This window comes from Andrena cerasifolii, chromosome 5 (genome assembly GCF_050908995.1).
Source record: "Andrena cerasifolii isolate SP2316 chromosome 5, iyAndCera1_principal, whole genome shotgun sequence".
Lineage (NCBI taxonomy): Eukaryota > Metazoa > Arthropoda > Insecta > Hymenoptera > Andrenidae > Andrena > Andrena cerasifolii.
Genome location: NC_135122.1, coordinates 9,594,710 through 9,619,241, shown reverse-complemented (window position 1 = coordinate 9,619,241; position 24,532 = coordinate 9,594,710).

Below are 24,532 nucleotides of genomic sequence, written 5' to 3'. Positions count from 1 at the left end.
CTGACAAATATCACAAAATGAACATAATGAAATTGAAGGTTCACTCTGAATTTTGATAAACTTCCGAAAACATTCACACTCATCCTACACTGGTACCTTTGCCTCAGTACGTAAATTGACGGATACAAATTAGGGTGCCTATTAACGCGAGTGAATAAAGTGTTATTTGCTGTCCGGCGAAGAGGTTGATCTGACCTCGTGCCTGAAATTCGAGAAGACCCGGATCCCAGTAAAAACGTTGATCTGATGCCGATCGAGGGTATTAAGGGAAAGAACGAAGGACAATAAAAGGTGCCCATAGGCGGGTGTCCCGTGGCATGAAATTCATACGCGGCCGGAAATTGATCGAGTCGTTGAAAGCGGCGCAGATCGCGCTTGGACGCCCGCGCGTTATGAATCAGCCGGTGGTAATTGCGGTAAGATCAGATATAATGCCCTTCTGCGCCATCGTTTATCTACAAAAACAATGGTCTGGTGCAACGTCTGTTTACAAACGATCAGCGCCGAGTGCTTTGTAGTACAAAGTTCCAGATAAAAGGTATTAATTACAAACGCTGTAGAGCTCCGGGCATCCATGCCTCCGCGAGCGACGTCAACGCCTGCAGCAGCGGAGGAAATAAGTACCCACGTATGTACACGCCTTGTGTTCGATCGGTGTACCTTTTAAGAATGAAAGGAAACCACTCGTGCATTTTTTTACGCGCCCAGACACATGAACATTGCCTGATAAGATGAAAAGAAAAAGTACTAATTACTTTTTCATGTGTGTCATTAAAGTGTTGCAACTTCCGTGGCACGATGTGTGTTATGCGTTTGCCTTAAAAAACGGAAGTAGTAGCGCGAGAAAAAGCGGAGGAATAATGTTACACTTTGCAGTGCTGCGTTTCTAAATTTACTCGGGTATCCCGAAAAGAATATGTAACCGCTATCGTTCAGCTACCAGCTCTCCCGATTTTGATTTTAACAGGAAGCGACGATTCGAAATCATTCCCAGTCTGTGCATTATGGGCGCTACAAAATAATATTTGCTCTGTCCCGAAAATGTACATGTTTCAGGGCAATCGCAGAATCAGCCTTTTTCTAATAACACTGAACAAACGTTTTAGCTCACTTGGGCTGAGGAATTATGATCTCTTCTAAATTACCAAGGTAATGCTATTAAATTTGTTTAGGTTAGGTCTGGTTTAGGTGAAAAAGGCCATGATTCCTCAGCCTTCCTTTTCCTTGACAAAAAGGCTGATTTTTACCATTCAGCCAAGTTATCCAGAAGCCTACCAACCCTCAAAATGACAAGAAGTTAGTTGAACACAGTAAATACAGATCCTATAATCTTGTGATCTTTATTTTGCAAAAAAATACTAACCCATAGAACAACTCTTAAAACAAAAATTACAGAAAATTTAAAATAATACCAGTTATACTAATCACTATTAAATAACCCATTAACCATTCGTGGTCGGACAGGGTGAATCGCATCCCGGGGATTTTTTTTCTTTGCCAATATTTCTGTAAATTTTCCGACCTTAACATAAAAATATAAAATTTGGTAAATTTTAACCAAAAAGATCGCTTTTTTTCCACAAATATTTTTTCAACTACAAGTTTCGTCACATCAAAATTCACATTTCTAGGAAAGACTATTAGAGCATGGTTGTGTAAGTACTACGAATGTGCAATTATCATTCAGTAGTTAAAAGATCCCAAAGTACGAAAATGGTAAGGCAAAAATGACGCTGGGGTGCAGTGAACCGCATGTGACCAATTTGTGATTATAAGGTGTGACCACGAATGGTTAAGAACCATTGTAAAACAATAGAAATAAAGCTACTGTTCTTTAACAATTAAAATCTTCAAACTTTTACTCAATTTCAGGTCATTGAGGGTTGGTACCTTTCTGCATAACTTGTCCCAATTGTCCTACGGCCTATAGACATGAGCACGAAAGGTGTCGTGTAATGGAATACAGTAAATCGTTTACTTCGTCTTAAAAAGGAGCGTGATAAAGTGGAGGTGGAGCCTTCAGCATTAAATTCTTTGCATCCATTTTCCCAGCGGTTACCAGTTGGAAAGAGTCGGCTTTTGCCACGCATGCATTAGTAGCGATAGGGATCGTGCAGGTGGTATAGTTCAGACGTGACACGATTATGTCATCGGTCGGATAAACTGTCGCTCCAGGAACGTTACTACCTCACTTGTGCGGCGTCAAGCTTCTCGTGGATCAGCATCGAGACACCTGCACACCTTATCGGCTCGGTTTACCATCTCGGTTCCACCTAGCCATCACGGTGTACCCTTATCAACGGACGGCCGGGCCGTTCTTTGTGTTTACCCGAACTACGTCATTCACCACGCCGGTCTCTGTGCACCTCGAATCCGGCGGACGTCGTGTGAATTATCTTGGTCAGGGGATTCACACAGATCTTAGGTATAGAAAGTCTCCGTACGCACCGCGTCAGCGGGGCTCTTTTGACGCGGAGGCGGCGTATCGTAAATGAATAAAGGGGAATTACTCAGGATTCTGCCGTCTAACGTTTATTTTCGCCGTCATTGCACACCTACGCAATTTCGATTCAGCTTTAAAAAGCGATCGCGAAGGGGAATCCCGAAGTGTCTCGTGACTACGCGTGTTTGCGTTGCCGACATATGGGATTAGCGGAAACGTAGCGAGGAAGTGACGTCCGTAATTGTATGCGTTTATCTGATTACTTCGTCGAAGACCTGGGAGGATGTCGAGATAATGGTTAACGCGAACAGTTTGGTGTAGATTCTTACTGTATCGTGTTTGCAATGACAGTGGCTGGAAATGGGAATTTGAGTAATGTTAAATAACGAGTTCAGTCGAGACTATGATACATGTGTAAGTACTGCTTAACCTCTTAAGGGGTTACATCCACCTAGAGGTCCGGAAAACGCATACAAGTTCAGGAATTTTTTGGGGGGAAAGTATAAGCGAAAATCATACGCAATGTTTTTCTACTAGAAGATACATCTTTTAACTATATTATTCTAAATTTTCGTGAGATATTATTATTAACTGAAGGAGATATCGGCTTAGATGTGGCCAGTGATGAGCAACCCCCGACCCACCTGAACATTTGCGTATATCGTTTGAACTGTAAAAGATATCGGAATGAATTTTGCGCCAAAAATTAGGATAAAGTTATCCCTTTCTAATGTCGTATAATTATAATTTGCGTGCCAGCAACTATTCTCGAGAATGAAATTTTTAAAATGTGATCGTCGTAATTGACTCGCTGACGAACGATTAAATAATTGTATTACAGTAGCAGTTTTGAATATCGCACCCAACATTGAGAAGCTCGTTTATGAGAAACTAGGTACTAGGTAGTCGTTTTTTTTTCGAAAATAAATCATTACTTTTTCAATTAATTACAAAGAAATAAATTGAAACTGAGCCTCGTCCTTCGACACAGTGTTTAGTAACATCACAAACTTTAAAGGAATCATGTTTGTTTCGCCAAAAATAGGCATTACAGATGAGGCTTCAGATGGATCATTAAAGAGGGTTTTTAAAAAAGATTCTTTTGTTTTGCAGCAAAACGAAACGAAATTGTCTAATTAATAATATAAACTTCTGCGTTAAATTCTCGAGAAATGCTTAATCAAGTGTAGAATGTAAAAAAGGTGATGGCCAGCATTGTAATATTGTAAGAAATGAGATGGTGTAACTTTATTGAAGTTGCCAGAAGCCAATATTGACTCCAAATGTTACCAGAAGTGCTATGTCACCAAATGAAATGGGATTTAGTGACAAGAAACGAAGCAGTCGAAGAAACCCTTTGCTAATGCCATGATGCTGCAGAATAAATCGAGGAAATCGCTGAGGATTAACAAGTTCATTCGCACAAATAGGTGGAAGGATCGAGATTAGGGCTACTCTTTTTTTCCTCTGACAGGTCTACATGTATGTCGTGGGCGGTGCACGAAAAGTCACCCGACGCGGTGCCGGGTTGACGAACTCAACTAGCTCCGTGTCTTTCTTTCGTTGCTTACTCTCAAAACATGTTAATAACCTCTACATGTCGTTCGGCCTCCTTTTTCTTTTACCACTTTCTCAGTTCGATCCTCGTTGACGCTAGAGAGCATCCTCGACTCGTGTTAATTTTGGAGTAAATCCTCCGTTAATAACTGTCATACATCAGCTTATACGTTGCCACATACCAGGATGTTAATGCAAATGCACATTTTGATATGGGACGTATAAAAATGGAGAAAGATTAGACCATGTTTCTTTTGTAGTTAGAGTAAGTATTCCTTTAGGGTTATTAAGTAGTTTCCTTCGTCAATAAATCTCAGATGTCACTGAGACGGGAAATCACAACGATAATTATTAGTGAGAATGTAATAATTGAAATAAGATGAGAAGGTGATGAGAGATAGCAGTCTTCGATTGATTTCATTTAAAAGGGATGAAAGAGATACTAATTTGACATTTTTAAACTAAAGATTATATTGTACTGCTTCCACTGTCTGTATTATTTGAAGGGAAAGAGGATATTGTAAATTAAATAATGAAAATAAGTGTTACAGAATATATATTTAATATTGTAAGATTTGAAATTCATTTTAACTCATTTTCAAATACATACTGAAATAACTGAAGACGCTGCAGACGTTTCAAACTAGAAACTGGGATTATTAAAGGCGTGTAAACATACTTACCCAGAACTTGTGGAGAGAAAGTTGTATGCGATACACAGAAATTTGTTTCGTACCCTAACGAGTGTATCAAGAGATGCCAAACATATTTTATAGGATACGTTGTAACCTCTTCTTGTAGAAAATTCATAAAGATCATCTATTTTTCGAGCGTTTTGACCGGAGGCTCCCCTTGTGTAGGAGATTATCCTCATATAGTATCGTTATACGTAGGAATCAGTACTCGGATCATGCAATTGCTTCAATACCTACATTGTCGCTGGGGAATTACATTTACCTTATTGTTCATAAGAACTGTTCGAAGTAACACTTAACGCTATTGCGCGTAGTGCCAGATAACATCAAACATGCTAATACGACCAGTAACTTAATACACTTGAAAATCGTGGCGATCTGTGTGTGTGTGCGCGCACGTGCGCGTGTATGTTCGAAATGAATTCCCCTTTTTAACAGAAAACAATTCATTCAGTCGTTTCCAGTACCTTAAGAGTAGCGTGTTGCAATCGTGATTGAAATTTGCATATCATCGAGAGAATAATAGACAAGTCATACAGGAAACAATGTAGAGAAAGGCCGCGTACAAATTCTGCATTAAGATAGTGATCAGGGCACTTCGTACGGGATACAGTTCAAGAACAAGCTGATCCGAGTACTGTAGTACGAGGATTACAGTACGTTTGCAAAAGCATTACGAAGTGTTCGAAAAAGGAAAGATACCGAAGACGCGAACGTGTAAAGTATCATGCTAAATTGTCTGCTCGAAGCTTATCGCGCTCTAAACATGACCAGACCTAATGCCACACCTGACAACGAGCAAGGGAACGACTTTGTGTCTTAATAACGCGTGAAATTTGCGTCTCATTTGTCGTTATCGTAAGCAGCGTCCCGTAATTCGCGCGTGCGACGTTCCTGCTATGAGACGAATTGCGACAATTACATTAACTCGAGGAGCCCCCGGATCGCAGGGATAGCGGTAATTATTTCGCAACCTGGCGTATCGTGCCGCGGTCCTCGTCTCTTTTTCGGGCAGCTTCAGGCCCCGGGACGCTGTATACACAGGTCGCGGAACAGGCGTGTAGGTAGGGAGAGCAGGAACGAGGGAGCAGCATGAATTAACGAACGGTTAGCCGAATGACTAAATTGTGCATGCAAACGCACCATTAATCGAACGAAGAGGCGCAAGGTGAACAAAAAAAAAAAGAAGACGGAGAAGTAGAAGCAAAGAGAAAGGTAGTTGAAAGAGCAGTAAAGCCCTCCTCTGGCCTACCCACACTCAAAGATACGCTACCATCACCGGCATGACGTCACTGTCGTGACTGCACTCACCCATCCCACATTCCTGGTCCCTCTGCTCCCCTTTCGTGCCACCCTCCCACCCCCCCCCCACCCCTGAGTGATTATCAATATAAAAATGCGGGGCTGAATTTTGAACGATAAATCTGGGGGGAAAGTGATGAGCCGCGTGCCGTGGGGAATACCAATCAGCCAGCCCGACTAGATGTTTGCTCCCGATCTGCATAAAGATCGAGGCGCACCGAAAATTATACCGAAATCCACCGGTTAGAATGTTCGAGGAGCCACGGCAGCCTCGCAGAGACCCATCTTGCTCGCTGGCTACCTCTCTCTCTCTCTCTCTCACATACACACTCTCTCTCTCCCCCAGCCCTCCTACACCCCTTCCTCACTTTTCTCACCCCTCGCGGCTCCATGGCCGCGCCCTGCGAAACGTCTCCAACGACCTGTTGCCTCGAATCAGGATCCCCGCGCTCCAGGCGCACGCGTTCAAACACGGAATCGATGTCTAAGCTTTCATGTCCGCATACCGGTGGCTTTGAAAACACCATCGACGCGGTGCCGACTCTTTGGCTTCGCAATGTTTGACGACGTTCACGCGGCCGCGGCTTGGACACTTGAAACGAGCGGAGAGGCGCTCGCTGGCGGATGGCGTGGTAGGCAGACTACGGGGGACCCTGTTGTTGTTATTATTACCTACTATGGACACCGAGTCTTGCTTTTCTATGCGACATTCGTGTATTAAGTGCTGTGTAAACGAGCGGATTGTAACATACATTGCGGGGCTATTAAGTGGAGAGAATTACTCAAATAGAAAATGCGCAAGGGTGTTTCACCTAATTTCTTATTTTCCTGTAAAAAATGTTTTCTATAAAAGTTGCACAGGTTTGCCGGCTGCCGATGTATAGTAGCAATAGTTTTATTCTGGTAGGGAGGGGTTAGTGAGTCGCGACGGGCTACTTCGCAAAGTTTCATCCCGTTATCCCCACCCAAGAGAATAAAAGTATTTTTACCTACTATACGTCGGCCCCCACAAAACTATGCAACTTTTTAAAAAATTTAAAATGTAGCAAAAATATTTCAGGTGATAGAGTTAGGTGAAACGCCCTGTACATTTGATAGGAACTTAAAAACTAGCAGACTAAGTAGTATGTGTAAATGAAAACTGATCTGAAACTTGAGACACAGATTATGATCACTGCTTTAAATAAATGACATAGCTTTTCATCATTTCAAAGCAGAACTCCAAAAATAATGAAGCAGGGAAGAGTAAAATCACGCGTACGTGACAATGGCCTTTAAAAAGTGTGCATATTACAGGATTACATACACCTAGGACCGTGAAAAGAGGGGGCCCTTATGAAATTTTTTTAACTATAAGTAATTTTGTTAATCAAAAGTCGTAATGTGCACTTGGAATCTTATAATGTAACGAATATAATAAAAAAAAAATCCGTATACTAAAGACTAAGTAGATGTTTATGTGACAAATAATCATGCCAAATTTCATTTAAATCGGTTCAGTAGTTCTTGAAATATCATCGGCACCGATTTGAAAAACGTAGTTTCAAGAAAACAGCGTTTAAAGTTTAAGATACAGGTTAAAGTGAGATCATTTTTTTTTTTTGAATTTACAGAAACTAGTCGATTCCGGCGCCGTAGAATCGATGTCCCTTGGATGTTGCACCCTCTGCGAATTCTTTATTGGAGAAATCGATGGTTTCGATCATTCCGGGTGTATGTAAGCCCTTAACGTAATTAATTTTTACAGCGCCGGCGATGCGGACGCGACGGAAGTAATGCACGAAGCCCTGGAACGTTGAAACCGATGAAGGCTCTCGACAATTGCAATTGCGGATGACCGAAGAGGCAGCTAGCGGTGAGGTCGAAACCGAGGCCGGTTCCTCCGGCGGACAATTATCTCAACAAGCAAAAGAATGGTCCGGTGTGTCGAGGGTGAACATCTGGAAGTAGCTGCTCGGGTTTATTTGTCACTGGACAGTCATTAAGCGACAGCCAGGGAAGTAAAGGCGGTAGGTAAGCAAGGGGAAACGGTCTTCGACGGTGAAACGAAGGGACAGGTCGTAGCAAAAACGAACTGCGCTTCTCAGAAACCGCGTAAACACCTTCGTGGCGTAGATCTTAGGATGCCGCGGCGGACAATGTAGGTATCCAACTGTTCCGAGCTCCCTTGCCTCAGCGGCCACCTCTTCCGTTACTGCGAGCATCGAACGCCACCGAGATTCCTCCAGCGATACGCGTAAATTGTAATTATCCGTGACTCGAACCCCGGCCCTCGTAACTTTTCCCATCGAGTTTTGAGTTTCTGCACGTATCGGTGCCGCTATGAAACGCAGCTAAACGTTACGGTATCGTTCTCTGCGCCCGCGACGCATTCGTGACAGCAGGTGGTTTCATAGATATTACTCCGGCATAGCGCGTTCGCATACGCTATCCGACATAAGGTTGAATGTCCCAATTTCTGCTCGTGTCCCCATTTCTGATCATTTCGTAATTTTCTTATTATTATATGCGTTACGTTTGTACCATAGTTGCAACGAAATGATTCTAAATTATTTAAACTTTTACGCGAGTGTTGCGCGAGCTTGGGTCAATACATACATCGCTATTTTTCATCAGCAGAAACACAAAATGATAGAAAAACAAACTTCGTGAATTAACGGTGGGTACCTATGAAAAAATTCGATCCGCAACTCGTCCAGTTTCTCATCTCTTGGCGCGCAGTTTGGTGTGGGGAGACAACGTAGGAGGGAAACTGGTCTCTGCCAGTAAAATCCGATAAAACGTCGACTTATCTGATCGTTAGAAGGCTATTAACTTGTCATACAGTTTTCACACGCTTCGAATCTGGAGTAGGTACGATAATTTGTCGTAAAATACAACGTAATCCCCTGTGATATTCTTTGGATTGGAAATAATTACCATAATTACATAGAGCGATAAATTTGTCGTAATTTAATATGTACTTTAATTCATCGCAAATTGTAGTACTTTATCTTACTTCGATCGTTTGCTTCGACGATATAACTTGTTGGTGACAATAATTTCGTGTAAAAAGGAAACAACAGTATTCTTAAACGAATAAAAAGGCTTCTGTGTGACGTTTAGATATTACTCATCCCTACTTGAATTATGTATTCCTGAAGGTAGTCAAAAAATATTATTCAAATTTCAATACGAAGACAAAGCAGGTAAAGCTGGGATTCTGAAAGTAATAATTGCAAATCGCAGGCAGATTGCAGATTTTTTTAAACGAAATGTTAAACTCACGCATATTCAAAATACAACTGCAGTTCTTAAAGCGAGAATGAAAATTCAAATTAAGCCTAATATCCATTACCTTGAAACTGAACTTGAATATAACAGAAATTTTACATTTGCAAACTTAATTTTGTATTTTTCGTCAATATTATTATTTAAAAAAAAACTGCTTCCTTTAATTACACCTTCAACGCGAATAAACACTACAGTTACAAGCAACGTGAAAGCCGCTCCGATTTTACGCAAACGAGCTACGAAAAAATGCTACTAAAATCTCTCGTTGCATTTTAAAATGGATCGCACGAGTGGACAAAAGGGGTCACAGGTTGGTGAACGGGTAGCACGTTCCCGAGGAAGATCGCCCGGCGGCTCTGCTGATCGACCGATATTCAAATTCGCGCGGTATCCTTCTCGTGGAATGCAGGCCACTCTGCCGTCCCGAGGATGCAGCCCGTGCGTGTGGCTCTGTAAAAGATACACACTGCCACCCCTTGCCCTCCACAGTAGAGTCGGTGCCATTATTCCAGCCGCGCCGAAATTGGAGCGGCGAAACTCCAATTTAAGATCTCCGTATATCATTTCCTTCATGAAAGAACACCATTCAAGCGCTAAGCTTCCAAGAGGATCAACCTGATTACCGAACAATTTATCAGTCTGCAGTTTTAGACCGTGAACCAGGTTGCCCCTTCGCCCTGTCGCACGACGATCGACGCTTATTGTCAAGGCGTCACTTTGTCACGGTTACCATTAAAATTCCTTCAACGCCAAAGACCCACGAGAGAGAGAGAGAGAGAGCTGGTTTAGTGTTCGATCTGGCGTTAGTTTAGCGCAAGCATGACAAACCGGCCACGTCGCAGCGGTATTATTAAGCGCCGTTTTCGACGGGCAGCCGTTTCTTTCAACCATTGCGCACAGAGCAATGAAGGTGGATTAGCATTACGCGCATATTGTCAACCGCAAAAACGTACGACCGTACGTTGGCATTTTCGACGGCTACGAGATCCTCGACCGGTTCAATGGCTTGCTGATTCTCTCCTGATCTCTGTTTACGAAGCACTATCTTTCTCGCTTCTTTGGAATCTAGAGCGCCGGCGAACGGCTCCCCCGAGCTGCCCTCCTCCGTAGGATTTCGTGTTCACGATGGCAATTTCATTCTGCTGCCACTGGGATGTTGTAGCTGGCATTAGAGTGAATATTACAATGTCGTTTCAGTATTAAGAAGATTGCAAGACGACACTCGATAGCTATGCAAATTACAGTTAGGGGTAGTCGAATGTTTAAATTAATTAGGAGGGAAGTAGATTATCTTCACTTTATACCCTCCCTAGTAGCGTTTCTGCTTGGCCCACAGTATCTCCAAGTTGGAAATTAGTTGGCCATCAAAATGCCAGCAATAAGGGTTATTTCCTATTAGTATGCACTTCTGTACCTTCCTCACATTTTTTTTTTTAAATTACTATCACCGCTACAAAAGCTTGTACCTAAATAAATCTTGCTAATCTACATTCCGCGCGACACTGTTAAAATATTATTTTTTCAACGTTTCCGCGGAGTACACGTTCAATAAAAATAAGTGCTTGAACAACGCAAAATTTCTGGCAATTCAGGCGAATTTAAGCGAACCTGGCGCAATATTATAAAGCTGGATTAATTCCTGAATCCACTCGATTCGACTGGTTTACCAAACTGGAGTGGTCGATCCGACCACCACACGAGAGGGTAAAATTCGCCAGCCGTTAAGAATAATACGCTGATTAGAAAGCGGCAAGCTGGAGGTAATGGCGGCGCGACGCGGTCAGCTAGCGAGCTCTCGTTTCGACGCGGGGGAAAGTCTCACAGTTCCGCGGGAGGGCGACCGCAAAAGAAGATAGAACCGGACGACTATCTTGGGCTAAGGACCAAGGACACGGAGCAACGTGGCGTAGACAGCCACCCATACTGATCCGTCTATGGTCCAGGTTATGTTCCCACGTATGGCGCCCCGGGCAGCGGGCTCTAGCGAAACTCCACAGACCCAAATTAAAGCCGTTGGTTACCTCCTACGAACTGTCCGTGGTCGGTCCACCGGTGCTGCATAATTAAAGGAACGTCATGTAATTGGACGTGAGCGCTTCCTTTGTTCATCCTTCCTACCGAGGACTCGCGTAAAGGCTCTCTGCCCTTTCCTCGTTGTCATACTTTTCTCGATAAAGTTGCAAATTAGCCGCGCCGCGTAGGAGGCGGAGATAGGTACATCTAGGTATCCGTCTATGTGGATGTTTAGGGGAATTAGATATATTTACTTGGAATGGAGTTCACGAGTTTGCATGTTTAATTGAATATTTTATAAATCTTATGCTACCTATGTTTATCATCCTGTAAATAGTTTTTATTAATTCTTACTATCCTGTCACTAAAATGTTTTTTCTTTTACGTACATTCGTGAATAAATTGTTTGTTTATATTATTATTCATGTCCACGTCGAATTCTTTTATCCTTCTGTGTTTGAATATTTTCCTTCACTTAAATTAATCACTTAAATTACTTGTACTGTTTACTTTTCTTATGAATCATGTATGTAGAATATAATTGAAGAGTCCTTGTAGAAAACACTGAAGGTAACAAAATTAAAAAAAGAAATTGCTAATGGTTATGCTATAGTATAGAATTTGATTTTTGGCACTTACAGTGTTTTCTACAAGGACTCTTCGATTACATAATTATTGAAGCACAATGTTAATAAAGAAAACAGTGTATAAGTTCTTCCATTTTTACTGTTCTTTTGCTAGGAACATCGGTTCGCGATAGTAGAAGCTTGCGGTTGCTGGCTGATTTGGCGATTAAAGCAGAGGACCGAAGGTAGGCGAGAACATTCTACAAATCATAAAATATGAAATATATCGTCGGAAGGCCAGTAAGCCGAGAATTCATTTAGCGCAAGGGGCCAGAGGTGAAAAACCGAGAATGGAATTCGTGTCTGTTGCGATGGGGTTGGTCTTGATGAAGGTAGCATAGAACGACGAATGTCCACTGTGAGGGAGGATCACCTACTAATGTTTTATTGCCCGTAAACGGACATCCACTGTCCCATCAAACGAGTCAGAACCCAGAAATATTTTCGATCGTCAACCGCACTGAACGAGCGTAAAGGAAGACTATAAAACGCGGTCGAATAATTTTCATATGTATATGCACATATACTATATCACGCTTAAAGAAAGAAAAAGTTCATTTTTCTCCGTCTAAAATTTATATCTGAAAAGAAGCAAACAATTCTAAGTTGAACTTTCATACCGGCTATTTATTTTTTATTCTGTAATTTTCTCTGTAAAAATTCTATGACATTGGAAATGTTTTCGATGAAAAGAAATAGTGTCACTGTCAGCACTATACAGGGCGTTAAACGCTGTTTTTAAATGAAAACTTCTACTAGGACAAAAATCAGTATCTCTAAACTCACAACACTGAAATCGTAGGTTGAAGATTGTTATGCTTCACAGAGACTTGATTTACAAGGAGAATTACGGGGATTCACAAGCGTGCGTGTGTTTATCGTATAGTTGAGCGAATGCAAGTAAATCATTTTATTTGTACCGAGAATCTTTTAAACACTGTCGGATTTCAGCTTATAGGTACATAGAACTTGCGCCTACGCCATCCACGCCTCAAGTAGCAAAGACACTTCTTGTCGAAATTGCTGCAGATCCGACGTTAAGCACTCCGAGAATATCCGCGACTATTATCCAGCGAGTGCAAGGCTTAACGTTAAGACGTGCCATAACCTCCACAGAAACACCAGGCTTTAATCCTCTGTAACTCACAAGGAAACGTCACCACCTGAAAATTCTGATTTTAATAAAACGTGTGAATGTAGAGCATATCGCAGTATGCAAGGAGCAATTTTTTCTGCGGAAATCCACGCTGAAAAGGTTCCAGCCCTTAAGGTTATCGCGTTTCATCGTTTTTTAACGTAACTAGTCTTCTTTTGGTAGTGTGGTAGAGCGGAACAATCTGAGCAATTCTTATATTTAAAGTTCTGTTCTGTCTTGCACCGTTACAAAGTTATATTAAAAAAAAGGAACACCGGGATAACTTTAGGGGTTGATTTCACCCCTTCAGGGTGAATTTCCGCAGAAAATATTGCCCCTTGCATGCTCCAATATGTTCTATACTATTACTCGCACAAAGTTTCATTGAAATCAGAATTTTCGGCTTGGGAACGTTTCCTTGTCAGAAACTAGGGTAAGTCGAAGGGAGATGGCCCGCTTTTTTTAAAACAATCAGTACACCGTAAATTTAGTGGTTTTATAAAGGACAAAAATATATTTGCAAAAGGAAATTGCATTTAGATAAATAATATGAAATTGAATTAAACAAATAATCATACATTTAACAAAATAAAATAAAATTGCAGTCTATGGGAAAGGTGCATTTTATAAAAGATAACATGTTACGAGGTTAATAAGATGAAAAATTATTTCTTTTCTTTGCACAGAACATTTCCGTACTCTTTGCATAAGTTCAACATTTTTTAGCACCCTTCGTGAAACCATTTTTTACAGCTCATACAGCGAACCCAGTCATCCAGGTTTCGATGTACAGCTGTAGGTACTAGAGCACTAAAGAGGTGAGTATGCGCCTCCGCCATATTGGGTCCTCTGAAGAGAGAAGATTATTGAGTCTCAGCGCTTCACCGAGGAACACCTGCCTACTTACGCGCGTATAACTTTGGGTCGGATTAACTCGAGACTTTCTGGTAATATCTTCAAGATGTACCCGAAGAAAATATGAAAACCGAAAAGCCGATTTTTCGAAAATTTCCGGGTAGGCCTCCCCCTTAAGTTCTGAGCGCGCCACTGCGGTATGGTGCACCCGACGTTCACGTAGCGTTTACCCCCTGTAGGTGCTTAAGTTTAAAAATTAAAAAATCATGATAATGTCGCCCATCACGTGGACATTCTCCGTAGTTCTTGAAATGGCGCGCTCAGCTGTACGCGAGGTATCCAGAAAAAAAAACCACTCGCCTCGCGTTACGCAAAACCCTTGGGTTCGCTTTTGTTTGATTTGAAATCGCCGACCCCGTCGAAAGGCTTCAGCGAAGTGAAACGCCGCGTCAGCCGTTTCCTAGCCGGGGATCCTTTAATCCTCGCGAAAGTCGAAAGTTCGCGGGGAGAAAATCCGTGCGCGATGTATCGCGGCGCGGCTGCAGCAAAAACGGAGCACCGTTACCAAGGGGACTTAGACACGCCTCCTGACAATCCGTAACGTCGCAGAAGGCAATGGGCTGAATAAACGGAATAAGTAGCCGGCGATCGGTTTTCGTGGAAGGAGAGTTGGTAAATCGGTGGCCTCTCGCGCCACGAGGAAACGATCGGCCGTAAAAGTTCTAGGTAGCCGCGGGTCTTTCCCACGATTTATTTAGCGCTGCCCTCCACGACGCCACAACGCGCAGCCACGGTTGCGCGCAAAGTTATATACATTGTACGACGGCCAACTAACAACGCCCAGGTTGAGAGAGAGAGAGAGAGAGAGAGAGAGAGACGGCCGCTTTTATGAAATTTTAAATCACTCGATTCGGGAATCGCGTGCTGTTTATTGCCCATTCGAGGCCGTGACGCATCCCGAGGAGCGACTGCGACCCAACACGGGCCATCGCGCGAGCGAACGTGAAATATCGTTCTGCGAGCCCGCCGGCAGACATTTACATGCATTCGGCGCAATTTATTGTGTTATCGCGAAATCTAATTTATACGTCTCCTCTGGCTGGCAAACTGAATTGCGCCGGTTGGTATCCCTGGCCAGGGGAGTAACGTCTTCTCTACCGTGGAAGCACCGTGCCTGCGGAGACTTGCAGGGATGGATTGGTTCGATGGTGGATCCACGATTCCACTTTAACGTGGAATATTCAATGAAATTAGATCGCGAAGAAAGTGCGATTTGGGGGGAGCGATCGTGAGCGCAGGGGAGGCATAACTGTTGATGCTTTCATTTGAAAGGTTTGGACGGAATAGAATTTAGATTTCAAGGGAAAGTTGGACTTACGATGTTCGTAACTTGAGGACGTTAATGTAGAAATCTCCAATACCGATTCAGTATTGACGTAGTTTCGCCAACCGACACGGTGGAGACTCTTTCTTGCAGCCTGCAATTTTGAAACGGACTTTCCGCGTGAAACAGATTGCATTTTTTAAATGTCAGTTCACTTTGGTTATTAATATGATGGCACCACGCTTCGTCGTTATTAAAGAATCGATTTAGTTAGTTTCATTGATCGAATAAAATGGACCAATCGTATTTAATTATGCAGTTTTGGACTAAATGGGTGAGCAGGTTTAGAATTATTTTTAATAGAATACGTGCAGGTACGTCGGCACTTGTATAGTTGCTTAGGAAATTTATTTTTCAATTTTCTTTGATCTTTTAAGAAATTTAATGCGCGTGGCGGGAATTTTTAAGTGCAACACCCTTTGGGGCGCAACCATGCTAACAAGGATGCTGGAAGGAAAGGATTCTCTGGCGAGTATGACGAACAGAAATGTTCATGTGGCACTAGGAATATGTATAAACATTTGTTCGTAGAAACAACTTTGCTGTAAGCGTGACGATAACTTATTCAAGTTATTAAATACACTAGAAACTTTGGAAAATGTAATTAAATTTCGCTATACATGCAAGTAGGTATAATAGATTGTACTCGAAGAAGATACATACTTATTTCCTGGTTGTTTTACACATTTGTATTGACAAATGGAGGGGCGAATTATAGATTCAAGTGAATTTCAAAACTTTCAACATAAAATGTAATAGTAATGAGAAACAACGTTCTACAGGATTAGGTTCATGATCAGAAAGGTAAACTTACATCTGTTTTGCACGAGTGATCTAACGAAATCTATACACGCATATTTGAATGTTACAGCAATTTAAATACCAGAAAGAGATCCAGTGGATCGGGTAGTTTTTCAATAAATTTATTTTATATTAAAGATACTCGACTCTTTAAAATAATCGACTATGTAGCACGAAATTATTTGAAATCGAATAAAACTCGCTGCAATAATCAATAAAATCCTTTTATTTTTCTTTTGTTAACATTACGGCCTTTACGTAATTTCCGCTTCTTCGGTACAGATGCTTCCATATTAATTTCTTGTACTCTAATCCTATTTCTAAAACATGCATTCTACGTACTAAAAAATGCAAATTTTATTGATTTAAAACATTCAATTTATTAATATAGCAAGCAATTTTATTACATAGTGTGTTATTCTTTGGTCGCAGAAATATTCGAACATTTAACGAACTACAATGTTTGCACATAGAAGATACATATACATCAATAAAATTATTAACTTATTAGATAATATTTTGTCGGATAGCCCGTTTGCTTAATTAAATACTCTTGCCTAACTGCCTAATGTGATTTATGTATTATCCGTGGTACTTATGTATCATTGACCGTCTTTCTTTTCTTTTGTAACAATGGGACTTTTTCTCCCGCGGGATAAATAGATAAACATTACATGCCCCGACAGATGTTACCACAAACATCTCCTCACGTAATTCCCACAAGCATCAATGAGGCCTATAATAACAGAACTAGGGTAACGCGGTAAATACATTCGTTCCGTGTTCGGTTACCCTAAACAGTATCCAATTACGGCGCAATAAGCAATAAACGCGCGGAGGCTACCAGAAAGGAAGGTTCGCCCAAATTCCAGCACGGTTACAGTAAATCTGGTCGATCGTTCCGAGCGCCATGGGAAAGTATGCCTTATCTACGTTCTTATTTGACCCCGTGTGTGCTCCGAATGCAAAGGCAACCCCGTTATCGCGGCGTGGCCATCTCCCGCGGGGCGGTTTGTTTTATGCGCAATTACTTGATGAGTCATTTCGGTAATTGGGGCATATTTTTCCGGAATTTATTGGCCATGGGACCTAGCCGCCGGCGAGATTAGCATAAACCGAGGATGACTTACTCGTCCTGTCCACCGGCGACATTTTAACGAGCGTAAACTCGCCGAGCTTTATTCCTCGTGAACGTTATCAGTCTTGTCTCTACCTTGCCTTGCGTTCCGTCCTACGCGCCCAGAAACCTTTTTCGTCCACAGACGCGCACCGCGGCGCCTCCGTTTGACATTTGATCGGCCTTCCGCTCCTTGCCCGTAATTAGATGAATATTCTTGCTTTGCATTTGCGAATGATATACTGACTCCGCTAGAATTTTTTTTTTATCGTACCACACTGACGCATTTGAGAAACGGAGCGCCCAAGGGATTATTGGTAATATTATAAACTTTAAATTAATAATGATGAATATTTTATCTAGAGAAATGAAAAGATATCTATAAACTTCTAAATCGTTTATTATGACAATTAATGAAAATTCACGAACTGAATTACTTAGTATTATTCACACCCGTCTCGGAATACTAATACTAAATACCTACATTAGTTCTTACGCATAAGTGTATGAACAGTTCATGAATCTAAAAAATAATATAAAAAAAATAAGGAAATGAAGAAATGATGAAATGCAGAAATGAAGATATGAAGAAATGAAGAAATGAAGAAGTGAAGAAGTGAAGAAGTGAAGAAATGAAGAAGTGAAGAAGTAAAGAAGTAAAGAAGTAAAGAAGTAAAGAAATGAAGAAATGAAGAAATGAAGAAATGAAGAAATGAAGAAATGAAGAAATGAAGAAATGAAGAAATGAAGAAATGAAGAAATGAAGAAATGAAGAAATGAAGAAATAAAATAAAAAATAAAAAATAAAGAAATAAAACCAGGAAATAAAGAAATAAAATATAAAGAAATTTCAGCTAGGCTTCCCAAGTCGAGCTTTGCCCACCATCGCGAAGGCAATAACGAGCGTGATGATCGAAAGTCACGTAAGTATGTATCTAAAGAAGCTGGGTATACACACGAAAGCCTTGAATCGCGGGGCCACGGAGCTCGCGGAGGCGGAATTTAACCACAGCACCTTTCCTTTGGCAAAAGTGCCTCTCCAATCGAACGAGATAAATATTCATGTCTCGTTGGGCCTTCCCCATTCGTCTTTTGCGTGCGATGCATTAGCAGATGGCCGAATCTAGCTACGGGTCGGATATAAACGGAACATATACGGTCGAAATGCGTACAAGGCCGTTATCTTAACGCGGCACTACTAAAAACGGGGATATGCGAGGGAAAGGAGAGAAACAGATAGAGAAAGAGACGGCTGGACCGTACGGTCGAAGGGGGAAAAAGCGGTGGTCCTCATTGGTGGGACGAAGACCGCTGGGATTGAGTTGTCCCGAGGTGCCGGGTGAATCCTCCGTGAGCTACTCCCCCGGGCAGGTTAGGTATGTTAACAAGTTAGGCGATACCGAGATAAGAATCCTGCGCGATCCTTTGTGAAGTCCACGGTAACGCGACACCAGAAACAATCCAGCCTGAACGAACCCAGCCAGCTTCTCTGAGCTTCGTTCTCCTCTCCGCTACTTTCCTTCCTCCAGCTTCTTATCCGGCTGCTGTTGCTGCTCCTGCTGATTCCACTCGTCTCCCTTTCTTCCTCTTTCCTCAATCCCAGCCTCTCCTCCTGCTCGTCCTGCTGTTCCTCAGCCCTCGAAAAATGGAATGAGGCCGAGAGCTCAATGAACATGGCCCTGGTAGCCGTGGAACCAGCGCCGTATCTCTCATTCATTCGAGCGAGATCAAAACCGGCAGAGCACAGCCTCCGAAACGTTCGCCACTTTGCTTTCCCACGTTAGTCCCTTTTTTACAGAGACGCTGGAACCCTGTTTGGGGAGGCGATTTATTTGTTGCGTGAACCGAAAGTGCTTTGTGGGCGTCTCACCCATCGATACGCCGTTTTTTCCTTGCGGTATCCTCTTGTACGGTAGATGTGCCGATTCGGTAAATAAGTCTAATGGCTGCACAAATGATGAAATCAACTTTCCAATATTGTACAAATATTGTAGTAACTTCACTGGTCTCGACTACGAAATCTCTCGAGGTAGGTATATTCGTTTTTATTTATAACACAAAACAAGCTGATTTCTATTTTTGATTGTTACGAGTGAAAAAATGTCGTTATGAAATAGGTAGATCTTATTTAATTACACAATTATAAGTTAATTAACGAAAAATACTAAAGTAAAAGATGATAGGAGTTTCATATTCAATGATGGCGATTGAAAAATACTAAATTAAAAGTTGGTAGGAGTTTCATATTCAATTATCAATACATCATTAAAATAAAAAAAAACGAAATTTACTAAAATCGAAATAAAAACGCATTGCCAGCGATTCGTTTAAAGCAAAGAATATTTTAGTAATGAAAGATTACTATACATTTTTGCATAAGAAGGAAAATAAATATTTCACCTGTTCATAATTTTTCGTATTAAACAAAAATAAAATGTTTATATCATCAAATATGTAAAGGTCGAAAAATATGGCAATTCTCAAAAGTTAGTTTGTCCCGTGTTAATGATATCAATGTAATAATCTTGACGCGGTGGCATCACTTAACAGAACTTAGAAGGCGTCGAAACCAAGCTCACGTGTCCATTCTGGTGTCAAGTGTTTGACAACACATTACGCTCATGTAAAGTGTCCCTGTTACTGATGCACTTACTCCTTGCCAGGGTAGGCGTTCACTTGCGTGTAAAGGGACCACAGTGTGTGGCGGCATCAACAAACGTTCGCTCTTGTAGCCTGCTTGCGGCCACAAATCACGTCGTCGCACGCCCTTAATTTTTCACGGCTCTCAGCTGCCATCAACCCTACGATACGTTAAGCTCCACGCGTTTCTATATGTAGCTTATCCTTCGTTCAAAATAGACTACTCGTTAAAATTTGAAAGGCTCGCGGAAGGTCATCGAAATGGAACCTGAAATTTTCTACGCCTGTTCTAGATGAAATTTTTGTTAATTCTTTCGATTTCAGTTGTGCACGCGTACAGGTTGAACCTAATAACGTCTATGTGATAATCGATACATTTGCGACAATGCAAAAAATGTTATACTAATGGAAATTATTTCACGTTGGACAAGTTAAATTTGGAAAATTTTTAAACACACTTCTCTTCCAATGAGATACTAGAGTTACCTCGAGCTTTTTTTTAAAGACGACTACTTTAATCTTTTTTGTATACATAGTCTCTATTGTAGCGGATGTTAAGACAAATGTGACGAGTACCGGATGCAATATGAAGCATGAAATCGACGCTGTGGGCGGTATTCTCAGTCGCTACTTATTCTTAAGCAAATGCATCAGCGGCATCCTTTATTAGCTACTAGGTTAGTAGAGGATGCCGCATGCTTAAGCATTTGCTTGAGAATAAGTAGCGACTGCGAATACCGCCCTATAAATTCAACGCGTTGTATGGTAGCAAGGGAATAACGATATTCTATAACAGACATCATCAACTAATTACGCGACAGGGCAGTTCAACATCAGATGACTGGAGCTCGCCCAATTTAACTGTAATAAATGATTCACAATCCGTCGAACCACAGCGGCCGATTATTCTGCGTGTCTAAATCTGACAAACGATCGATTTGCCGCAGCAATCGAGCACGGCCGATTGAAAGGTGTCCGTGGACTCGTGGTGTCAGCATCGGGGGAATGAAGCACGGTTCGGAGACCACCTTCGGTTCGACGTGAACCGTATAAGCCGTGGATTTACGAGGCTCGTAGGAGGTAGGCCCTCTCATTGGTACAGCTCGAGCAAACGGCGTTACCAATAGTGGGAAGTATCAGCGCCAGGGTGATTTCTCTATTAGCTTTGGACAGACCCCCGTGGCGCGGGCCTCGAGCTCCCCTCCTCCCGGCTGAAGGGCCACCTTGGAGCTTTGTGGGTAGCCGCCTTCTACGGCTGACAACATCATGATTTTACTGGTTTTTCTTCTCGAACGATCAGATAGACGGCGGACCTCACGGCCGAGCCAGTCAAAGTGGCCGCTTTTAGGGAGCGAACCGAACTTAAAGCGCGAGAAAGGCGAACAGGAAGGTGGGAGTCGGGATGCTTAGCTTTTGTCGCAGTAAACGCATTTATGCTCAGTTTCGGTGAGCCGCCGTGTCGGCGCGGGAGACGCGTCGAAGAAGGGTGGGAAAGTGGCGCGGCACCCTCGCGAGACAACGGCATAGCTTCACGTCCCGCCCTTAGACTATCCCACCCGACAACAGACCGTGACATTTTTTCGGTTTAAACCGGATCGAGATTACGAGGCTCGATATCATTCGGAGCACGGTGGAACGTGGCCCACTCTTACTTGGGGGTTAACTGCTTTTCACGCTCCACGGTGTTATCAGACTGCCTGCGCATACCGCTTCGTCATCTTCCTTCTGATCCCCCTAGGCCTCGTCTTTCCTGGCCAACCAAAATGGCACTCGATTATCACGCTGTCGTAATTTACATGGAACGAATGTGTAATTGCCACTTAAGGGATAAACAGTGTCCGGGGAGCGTCTAAGATTTCGCGCGACAATCAAGGGGAACCTGTCACTTGATAATTATCTAGGTAATAGATACAACTTGGTGGTTACAAGGAACCAAAAGAGTACACAGATTTCTTCCATGTATGTATCTTTTAATACTGATAATAAAGGGTTACATATTTCACGTAAATGTAGTAGGATAATTAATATAATATGTGATGTATAAGTATATTGGGATAATGGACGTCAATATTTTTTCCACGTATTTTTATACACGAATACCATCATTTTTTCCTATTTTGTTTTTTTTTTTAAATAAAATGCCATTTGAAAAGTAACGAGTGTGTGCCCAATGGAATCTTTAATAATGTTTACAATAAAATGAGGTGCAATACAAACCATAAGTATTGTGAGAAAAACAAATAACCTAAATGTTTCTGAATATTCCTGTACCCGAGAATATTACGAATTTGGAATTTCTCTCAAGAATACATCTACTTTTTGTACAATTATGCTTAAAATATTCGATAAATCCCCCGAAACTGGGGAATATCGAATAAAAGAAACCTCGTGATTGTTATTATACCAGTATTCTTATAATCAACAGGTACGTGCCGGAAGAGTAGCTGTCTTAACTACCTTTCGAAACACACAAACTAACTCACCCATCATAACAATATACAATTAGAAACAATTTTCAAAATTTTCTTGAAAACGGACCATTGAAAACCTGGCGAAACCTTAATTCCCCAAATCCCCCCAAAACTAATTGTCTTCGATGCCACGAGACAAGAAGATTTTCTACATATTAATGCGCGTTGCAAGTTGACTCGACCTCCGTTACGAATGCAGACAGTTCGTGAGTACGTAACCGAGAGAAATCGAGAGTTAAATTATCACAGTGTCCACTTAGAGAGGGCGGAAAAAAGGAGCAGAACGAAGGGAGAAGGGGGAGAAGGCCCAAGGAGGAAAGAGATCAATCGGATACCGGTGTGGCTCCCCCACTGCCCATAGAAGAATAGCTCTGTTTGTTTGCGTGCTCGTGTGCATCCGTGTCCGATCGTGTTTCACGAGGTTTCGGTATGTGTCCCCCGCGGGCCCGACAACTCAATAGCCACATACAACACCGTGGAATAAGGCACTCTCGGGACCCCAAAACCGTCGTGTTTGGTCCCGACGATGAGTCCCCGGGGCTACTCAGGTAGGTCCCGACGAAACGACGAAGATAGCCTCGGACGATCGGTGCCTCTCTCTCTCCGGGCAACGGGGTATCTCTGTCCTTTCTCCAAAGGTGGATCCTCTGTCCAACACCCCCTAACCCCAGCACCGCTCGACATTCTCACGCTAATTGGCCGGCAGCGCCCTCCCTGTAATTTCATTAAGGGGGTCTCGTGCCTACGGTGAGTTTAAGGCCCCGCCAACGCGCCTCGTTCTCTCGCTTCTCCCCCTCCTGCCCCTTCACCAAACCAAATATTTGCCAGGTTTGATGGCTTTACGGAGGCCCGATACAATGGTTGAATCCGAGGGAACAGGGAGCCGATGTATCCTCCGAAGGATCACGGATTCTTGTACCTCGTTAATCCTGCCAAATTGCCTGTCCCATGTGCTTCCTCGAGATCGATCGGCTTACCATGTCGAATCTACTGTGGACGCGTAGCGCTGTTCCTTGGGTAATCTTGGGACGAAATCGTATCACTTGGAGCGCGAAGGAGCGCACAAAGTGTCCACAAATAATCGTGGAAATTGCGCGAATCGATTGCATCGTTTTGCTGGGAAACGGGCTCCCTCTGCGAAGCGTGGCCGCACGAAATGCGGCGCGAAATCATTTGAAGGTCGACGATCGACGAGGAGGGATCATTAGATCCGCGTGTACGCCTCTGACATCCGCCTCCCGTCCACGGAGAAGAAAAAGCTCTCGCGCGCCACTCGCTTTCACGCGTTTTGCGCCGCTCCTTATCCCAGGTAGGTATACGCGCTTTCGAAGGTACCAGGTTCCTCTTTCCGTTCGGGATCGCCGTGTGGGGTCCAGGGGCACGCCGATGAATGGCGTCGAAACGACAATGGGGCCCAGGAAGTGTACTCGAATGATCCACCGATCGTCCGGCTGGTTCCCCGGGAATGCGCACAACTCCGAAACTCACCTTCCTCGCCGTCTTCTTACCCTCTTTTCTTTCCTTTTTTCCCCTCCGCCTTCCTTTGGCGGCACTTAACTTTAAGCCGTCGGCTACAATGCACACTTCTCGACAATGCGGGCCCACAATCCGCCTTCGTCAGATGCGATTTTGATGTACTGACTTTTTTCCCTTTCTCTTTAAGCCACGGTCCGCGCTCAACGCGCGCAACAGACGCTTTAATCACCGGGGCCCGTTTGTTTCGAATGCCCCCCTTCCCGTTCCAGAGCGCGCACGATCGCGTGTGAGATCTTGCACAGTACTATCGCATTCTTTCGAAATGTCACGTACTTCGTGCTGGAAATCCAGAGGCGGCGACTTATCCACCCGCGTCACCTGGTTTATCGAAAGGTTCTTTTCAGACTGTTCAAAAATGGTGTCCAGTTGAAAAATTCCAGAAGGACCAAGTAGCACTCTGTAAAGAAAGTAGTGAAATTTGAAAGGTTAGTTACAAGGAATCCCCAACCCGGAAATTCAAATAATTATGAAACTTTGGGAATATGTAGAGGATATATAGATATGTATTAAATAATTTTTTTACTGTCCAAATTCACTTTAAGGGGGTGAAATTGACCTGTGAAAATCGGGCTATTTTCCGATTTTGTGTTATAACTCGCGAACTATAAGAACTGTAAGTTACTAAATTCCATACTAAAACCATTCCATCGCTTAAACTTACAAAATCTCAAACCTTTTTGCTTG